At 44.4% G+C, this 6,649-nt stretch overlaps 1 long non-coding RNA gene across 1 annotated transcript in view; it reads right to left on the bottom strand.

Moving 5' to 3' along the window:
- LOC143039694 (uncharacterized) overlaps positions 1–6,194 on the bottom strand; it is an 11,419-nt gene extending 5,225 nt beyond the window's left edge. The window contains exon 1 of the long non-coding RNA XR_012967663.1: positions 5,472–6,194. This is a non-coding gene — a long non-coding RNA (uncharacterized LOC143039694). The remainder of the gene's footprint in view (positions 1–5,471) is intronic.
- Between the last annotated feature and the right edge of the window lie 455 nt (positions 6,195–6,649).

The following is a 6,649-nucleotide window of genomic DNA, read 5'->3' on the forward strand; positions in this document are numbered from 1 at the left end:
CACTAGTCAGAGGGTCCACTAGTCAGAAGGCCCACTAGTCAGAAGGCCCACTAGTCAGAAGGCCCACTAGTCAGAAGGCCCACTAGTCAGAAGGCCCACTAGTCAGAAGGCCCACTAGTCAGAAGGCCCACTAGTCAGAAGACCCACTAGCCAGAAGGCCCACTAGTGAGGAGGCCCAGTATTCAGAAATTTTGTAAGATATACTGCAGAAAAAAGGAGGAAATTTTTCATTCTCTGTGCTAAGAATTTAGGGAAAAGATAAGTTGAGCATGTTGAAATTGCAAGCAGAATATGGATTGTCTCTGACTTCACGGAACCAATTTCTATATATGAATATAAAATACTAGCTTATTGTATATCCTTAACACCATTTGAGATTCAACTTTCTACACTTTTCTCGCCTCTCCGGAGTTTCTATAATGTAATTTAAAGGGCTTACATTCTCTGTAACTTAACCTAACCTAATCTAACCCAACTATATCCTAACTAACGCTGAAAAAAAGACTACTGGGCCATGTCTGACTACCGGGCCTTCTGACCACAGGGCCTTCTGACTACCGGGCCTTCTGACTAGTGGACTCTGACTGGTGGGCCTTCTGACTACCGGGACTTCTGACTACAGGGCCTTCTGACTATAGGGCCTTCTGACTATCGAGCCTTCTGACTACAGGGCCTTCTGACTACCAGGCTTTCTGACTTCCGGGCCTTCTGTCTACCGGGCCTTCTGACTACAAGGCCATCTGACTACCGGGCCCTCTTGACTAGTGGACTCTCTGACTGGTGGGACTTCTGACTAACGGGACTTTTGACTACAGGGCCTTCTGATTACCGGGACTTCTGACTACAGGGCCTTCTGACTACCGGGTTGACTACAGGGCCTTCTGACTACCGGGCCTTCTGACTACCGGGCCATATGACTACCGGGCCTTCTGACTACCGGGCCATATGACTACCGGGCCTTCTGACTACAGGGTCATCTGACTACCGGGCCTTCTGACTACCGGGCCTTCTGACTACCGGGCCTTCTGACTACCGGGCCTTCTGACTACCGGGCCATATGACTACCGGGCCTTCTGACTACAGGGTCATCTGACTACCGGGCCTTCTGACTACCGGGCCTTCTGACTACCGGGCCTTCTGACTACCGGGCCTTCTGACTACCGGGCCTTCTGACTACCGGGCCATATGACTACCGGGCCTTCTGACTACAGGGTCATCTGACTACCGGCCCTTCTGACTACCAGACCTTCTGACTACAGGGTCTTCTGACTACCAGGCTGACTACCGGGCCTTCAGACTACCGGGCCTTCTGACTACAGGGCCATCTGACTACCGGGCCTTCTGACTACCGGACCTTCTGACTAGTGGGCCTTCTGACTAGAGGGCCTTCTGACTACTGGGCCTTCTGACTACTGGGCTGTTTAACTACTGGGCCTTCTGACTAGGGGATCTTCTGACTACAGAGCCTTCTGACTAGTGGTCCTTCAGACTACTGGGCCTTCTGACTACTGGGCCATCTGACTACAGGGCCATCTGACCACCGGGCCTTCTGACTACCGGGCTATCTGACTACAGGGCCATCTGACCACCGGACCTTCTGACTAGTGGGCCTTCTGATTACCGGGCCTTCTGACTAGTGGGCCCTCTGACTACTGGGCCATCTGACTAGAGGTCCTTCTGAGTATATGGCGGAACCCAACTGAATATAAGAGTCATTGCTCCCAATTAGTAATGGTACAATACCAAAATTGTTAACGACTCCGATACGAGTCCCGATACTGCTCTAAAATTCCGATTCCGATACTGCTCTAAACTTCCGATTCCGATACGAGTCTGATTCCGATATCTGCAGTGACTATAATTCATGTGGTTTGGTTTGGGAAGCAAATACTTTATAAAGAAAATATATTCATTAATCATTTATGGAAATCAGGTTAAAGCAGTATCTGATATCAAATCGTTAAACATTTTGGTATTGCCCCGTCACCAATCCCAAGACAAAAAATAAATACATAAATAAATAAATAGATAAATAAATATATAGATAAATAAATAGACAAATAAAAAAAATCGTACTAAGTACCAGGTTTCCAAACGAATCTTAATTAGACTTGATAAAAGATATTATATGAAACATATGTGTTTTTCCAAAACATACCACCTAAACATTTTTTTACTGAATAAATATAAGAAATGATAGATAAAGGTTTATTAATAGTTCCTGTCATCTCCCAGCTGGTCCACCTGGCAAAGGCAAAAGTCGTAGATGAAGCGTCCATCTCAATTCATCTGCAGAAAACGGAAATCCTTCTTGTGCAGAATTTCAAGGTTAAATTGAGCTTAGGTAACGCCCTCGAAATATTGCCCTTCTCCGTTTTATTCAGATGAGGTCACACTCCCAAAATATTGGGGCGTTGTAAAAATCCGTAAACCCAGAGTACCATAGTGATGTTCACTGTATCTTTGCAAAATAATATTTGAGGTGGCTGATCTTAACAAGTCTAACCTAACCTATTCCAAACCTAGCCTAACCTAATCTAATCCAAACCTAACCTAATCCAAACCTAACCTAATCTAACCTAACCTAGTCTAACCAAACCTAACCCAAACCTAGCCTAACCTAACCCAACCTAACCTAACCCAAACCTAGCCTGACCCAAACTTAGCCCAGCCTATCCTAGCCTAACCTAACCTAACCTAGCCTAACATATCATAACCATGATTAAAGGATGGTCACTGTTGGGGCGATTTATATTGACAAGCTTATTTCTGGGACTGCTATTCTTTATAAGCTGATATGTGGGGTAGCTTATATTTAAACAGGTACTATGAAGGTGCTAGTCTTTATCACGTCCAAATATTATCCTTCTCCACTTTATTCAGCTAAAGTAAATTTTTCGGAACATTATATCATTATCCGCTCGGCTGTTTGCTAGTCGGACTAAACTACAATGTCAACATCTGGACGGGTGGTTGAGGTGGGGTGAACGGTAACGTGGCTGTCCAAAACAAATTCTCCGTAATTACCTTCGTCAATCTCAACATGGATTTGCTTCAGATAACATTTGTCTGTAAAATGCCAACAATAGCTCCAGCGCGTGTTTACCCACAAGGCAAAGCACTGGTCAATTACAGTCCATAAACTTAAGGTGGCGGCAGACTATACCGTCGTCCTACTTGCTTTTGCTATCTCATTTGAGTAGCAACGACTTTATCTAAAATAATCTCAGCAATGTGTTTAACATTTGTATGGGTTTAATTTCTCTTAATTCGTCATTCAGCCTCTCACTATATGACGCAAAGGTGATTTGACGTTTGGAATTTTGAAAAACAAAAGATCGTAACCGAAGTCGTTTCTACCCAAACCAAGTAGCATGCTAGCGAGAAATACCTAGTGTGCCGTCACGAGCACCGAAGATCTCTAAAGCTTCTTCTTGCACAAACGTTTCTATTCCAAGTACAAAACTTTTGTTTGGTAATCTTTCAGCTTCACTGTGTTGGTTTCTTTAGTGAAAGTTAAGAAGATCTAGTGATTGTATTTGTGTTTGTTTACAAGGATGGGATTAAATCTTCTTGGAAGAATCCAAGTTTGATTCTGTTTGTGTTTGATTGTTATGATTACGTAAACGTTCTTAATTAGTAGCCTATGGCACAGCTTTTCGGTCTGTACGTTTGTACACATCACTAAAAGTCTGAGCAGTTGCCTTGTGAGCATGCTACGTTTCAACCTTGAAAATGTTGAGTGGGATTTGTATCAATAGATCTGGTTCCAAGGAATGTGTGATCGTAAACACGCGTGCAAGTGGTAGACGCTTGGGCACGTTACCAACTAGTAAATAATCACATATGACTGAGCATTTCCGTGAAAAGTAAGGACTAGAACTCTTTTAGTTTCCGCACGAATGGTTACATATCTCCTCAGTTTCTACACACACATTGGTTTAATGCAGACACCAACAGAACTCTTGTAAACACGAATATCCACAGTTTCGATTTAGTTTGCCTCCTCCTGTGACGTCACGCCTGCATCGCGTGGTGAGACGAATACCTGCGCGACCTCACAACTTCTCTTTATGTATCTTGCGGATTTTTATTTTCCCAAAGATAACGAAACGTCATCTGTATACGAATATTGCTAGATATTTTTCCAAACTGAGAATTGTTCGCTGTAGTACACTTTGAGTATCTTGATTTTCTTTTGATACACCAAAAGGAAAAAGGAAAACGAGTCACAGTTGCTCTACCACCTGACACAAACTTCAGTGCCTCTTTGTAGTATGAAAGAAACATATTACTTTCATCACAGACTTTTTCGAGACGGGTATGAGTATCACTGCGTTATCTAAGCCTTACTAATCGCATCGTTCTCTTTGATCAACTCATTTGCCTTCATCAAGTCTATTCTAAGAAGGGGATCCACTTGTCACCACCGTGACACACTCCACGTCAACTGTGCCCACGTTCATCAACTGTCGCGGATGGATTTCCCTGAAGTTTTATAAATAGAATACGTTCACATCGTCTGAATGCCTCGCTCTACGTGCACTCTTGGATCACGTGATAGACTCCTGATCGACAGCTATTACCCTCCCTGATGAGAACTCAGTTCATATATGTCCCCATCTATGGATAATGCTTACACACACGCACGCGCGCACACACACACTACTAATTACCCAACAGAGTTGGAGTCCTAGCTTGCAGTGCAACGATGCTAAATTTATTTCAACCCTGTGCGGGACTCGAACTCGGATCTCTGGATCAACGGTCGAGAACGATACCACTGCACCGTTGAGCTGTGTGTGTGTGTGTGTGTGTGTGTGTGTGTGTGTGTGTGTGTGTGTGTGTGTGTGTGTGTGTGTGTGTGTGTGTGTGTGTGTGTGTGTGTGTGTGTGTGTGTGTGTGTGTGTGTGTGTGTGTGTGTGTGTGTATCTAAGGAATCCGGGAAATGTCTGATATTGTTTTAAATCATATCAAGATAATTTTCACTGCAACATTATGACCATCGTTCTTATGTTCTTTGGCATTTTTCGCTAACGATGGACACATCTCTTTCGAGCACAGTCGTGTCACACTCCCTTATAGCATCGGAGTAATTTCTCCTTGTAAATTGTCTTGAATAAGTTTCAATTTCATTAAATGAACTTACATCTGATAAGGCTCATCTATGGGTGACAGTAGCAGGAGATAGGGTGATGACGTCCGTCCTCTACTGTACACTACAAATCACGGACATTTGACAAATTTCCATATACTCACAGGAAACTCGAATATCAACATAGCACTCGCCAATACCAAAAGCAATTTCAGAAAGGTCTCATAAACAGGTGACAGGAACGAAGTCACGAAAAAAAAATGTAAATTGCTTTAGTTATAAAACATCTAACTGGCCAAGTATTATCTACGGAATGGCAATATTTATTTATTTCTTAGAACGAAAAAAAAAAAGAACAGAAAGCATTTTCCAACACCTTGCTCTCGGCGAGTTACAAGCGGCCACTTTCATGTACCGTCCTTCTCACACACTTGGTATCCCCCCAAAGCGCAATGGACCCTCCGTTTCTCTCAGGTGACACTGAAATATGAAGTTTATCCAACGACTTGGCCAAAGTAGCAGAGCACGGAATGTGATGTGGGTCCCCCACTGGCCCTGCGCGCATGGCACCACTCGAATCGGCCCGGCGGCGTCGAACTGACGCGCTCTCACCCACCGGCAGTAAACGGGCAACTGTCACCCGCGAGGAGAAAGGTGTGGGGGGGCGAGGGTGAGGGTGTGGAAGGGGGTAGGGAGGTGGTCAGAACGAAGAAAAAAATATGAAAAAAAAGAAAGAAGAGAGAGATGGGGAAGGGGGAGAGGGAAAGATGGAGAGGTTGAAGAAATAGATGGTGAGTAAGTGGACAAAGAGTTAAAAAAAAAAAAAAGTGTGATACAGTTATGACCCGAAGGAGGAGGTAGAGGAGGCAGGGAGGCAGGAAGCACAGTGTGGAGGGGAAGAGGAGGAAAGGGAGTATGGCAAGGCGAACAGGTAGGAGGGAAAGGAGTGAGAGCTCCCTGGAACAGGAGAGTAATGCAGGAAGAGAAGTTAACATCTTGCCTTCGGAATGCTTCCCTCGGCTAAATAAAATCGGATGGCGGCACTCTGAATAGAATACAACACAAATTACGATCAACGTATAAGTAACATGATGCGAAAACGGCTGAATTAAATCACCTGACGACATCAGAAATAATACATAAATGGTTGTAATGAAAGTCAGTGTTTCACAAAGAGGAGGTGGGGGAGGAGTAGGAATGGGGGATTGGGTGAAGACGTAAAGGCAAAGCAAGGTAGGAAGAGGAGAAGAAAGAGGAGGAACAGGAGGAGGAAATAGAGGGATATAAAGAGGAAGAGGAGTAGGAGAGTTAATTGAAAGAGAAATGGGAAGGAGAGGAAGGGGAAGGAGAGGAAGAGAAAGAGGAAGAAGATGGTTAAGAAGAAATGAGAAGGAAAAGGAGGAAGGGAAGAGAAAGAGAGAGGTGGGAGGAATTGGAGGGGGGCGAAGAAGAGGAGAGTAGAAAATGGAGGAGGTGATGGTAGTATGGGAAACGAGGAGAAAGACTAGGAGGAGGAGGAGGAGGAGGAGGACGATGAGGAGGAGGCGGAGGAGG

Source organism: Oratosquilla oratoria, chromosome 27 (assembly GCF_046742065.1).
Source record: "Oratosquilla oratoria isolate Oo_2021 chromosome 27, ASM4674206v1, whole genome shotgun sequence".
NCBI classification, from domain to species: Eukaryota; Metazoa; Arthropoda; class Malacostraca; order Stomatopoda; family Squillidae; genus Oratosquilla; species Oratosquilla oratoria.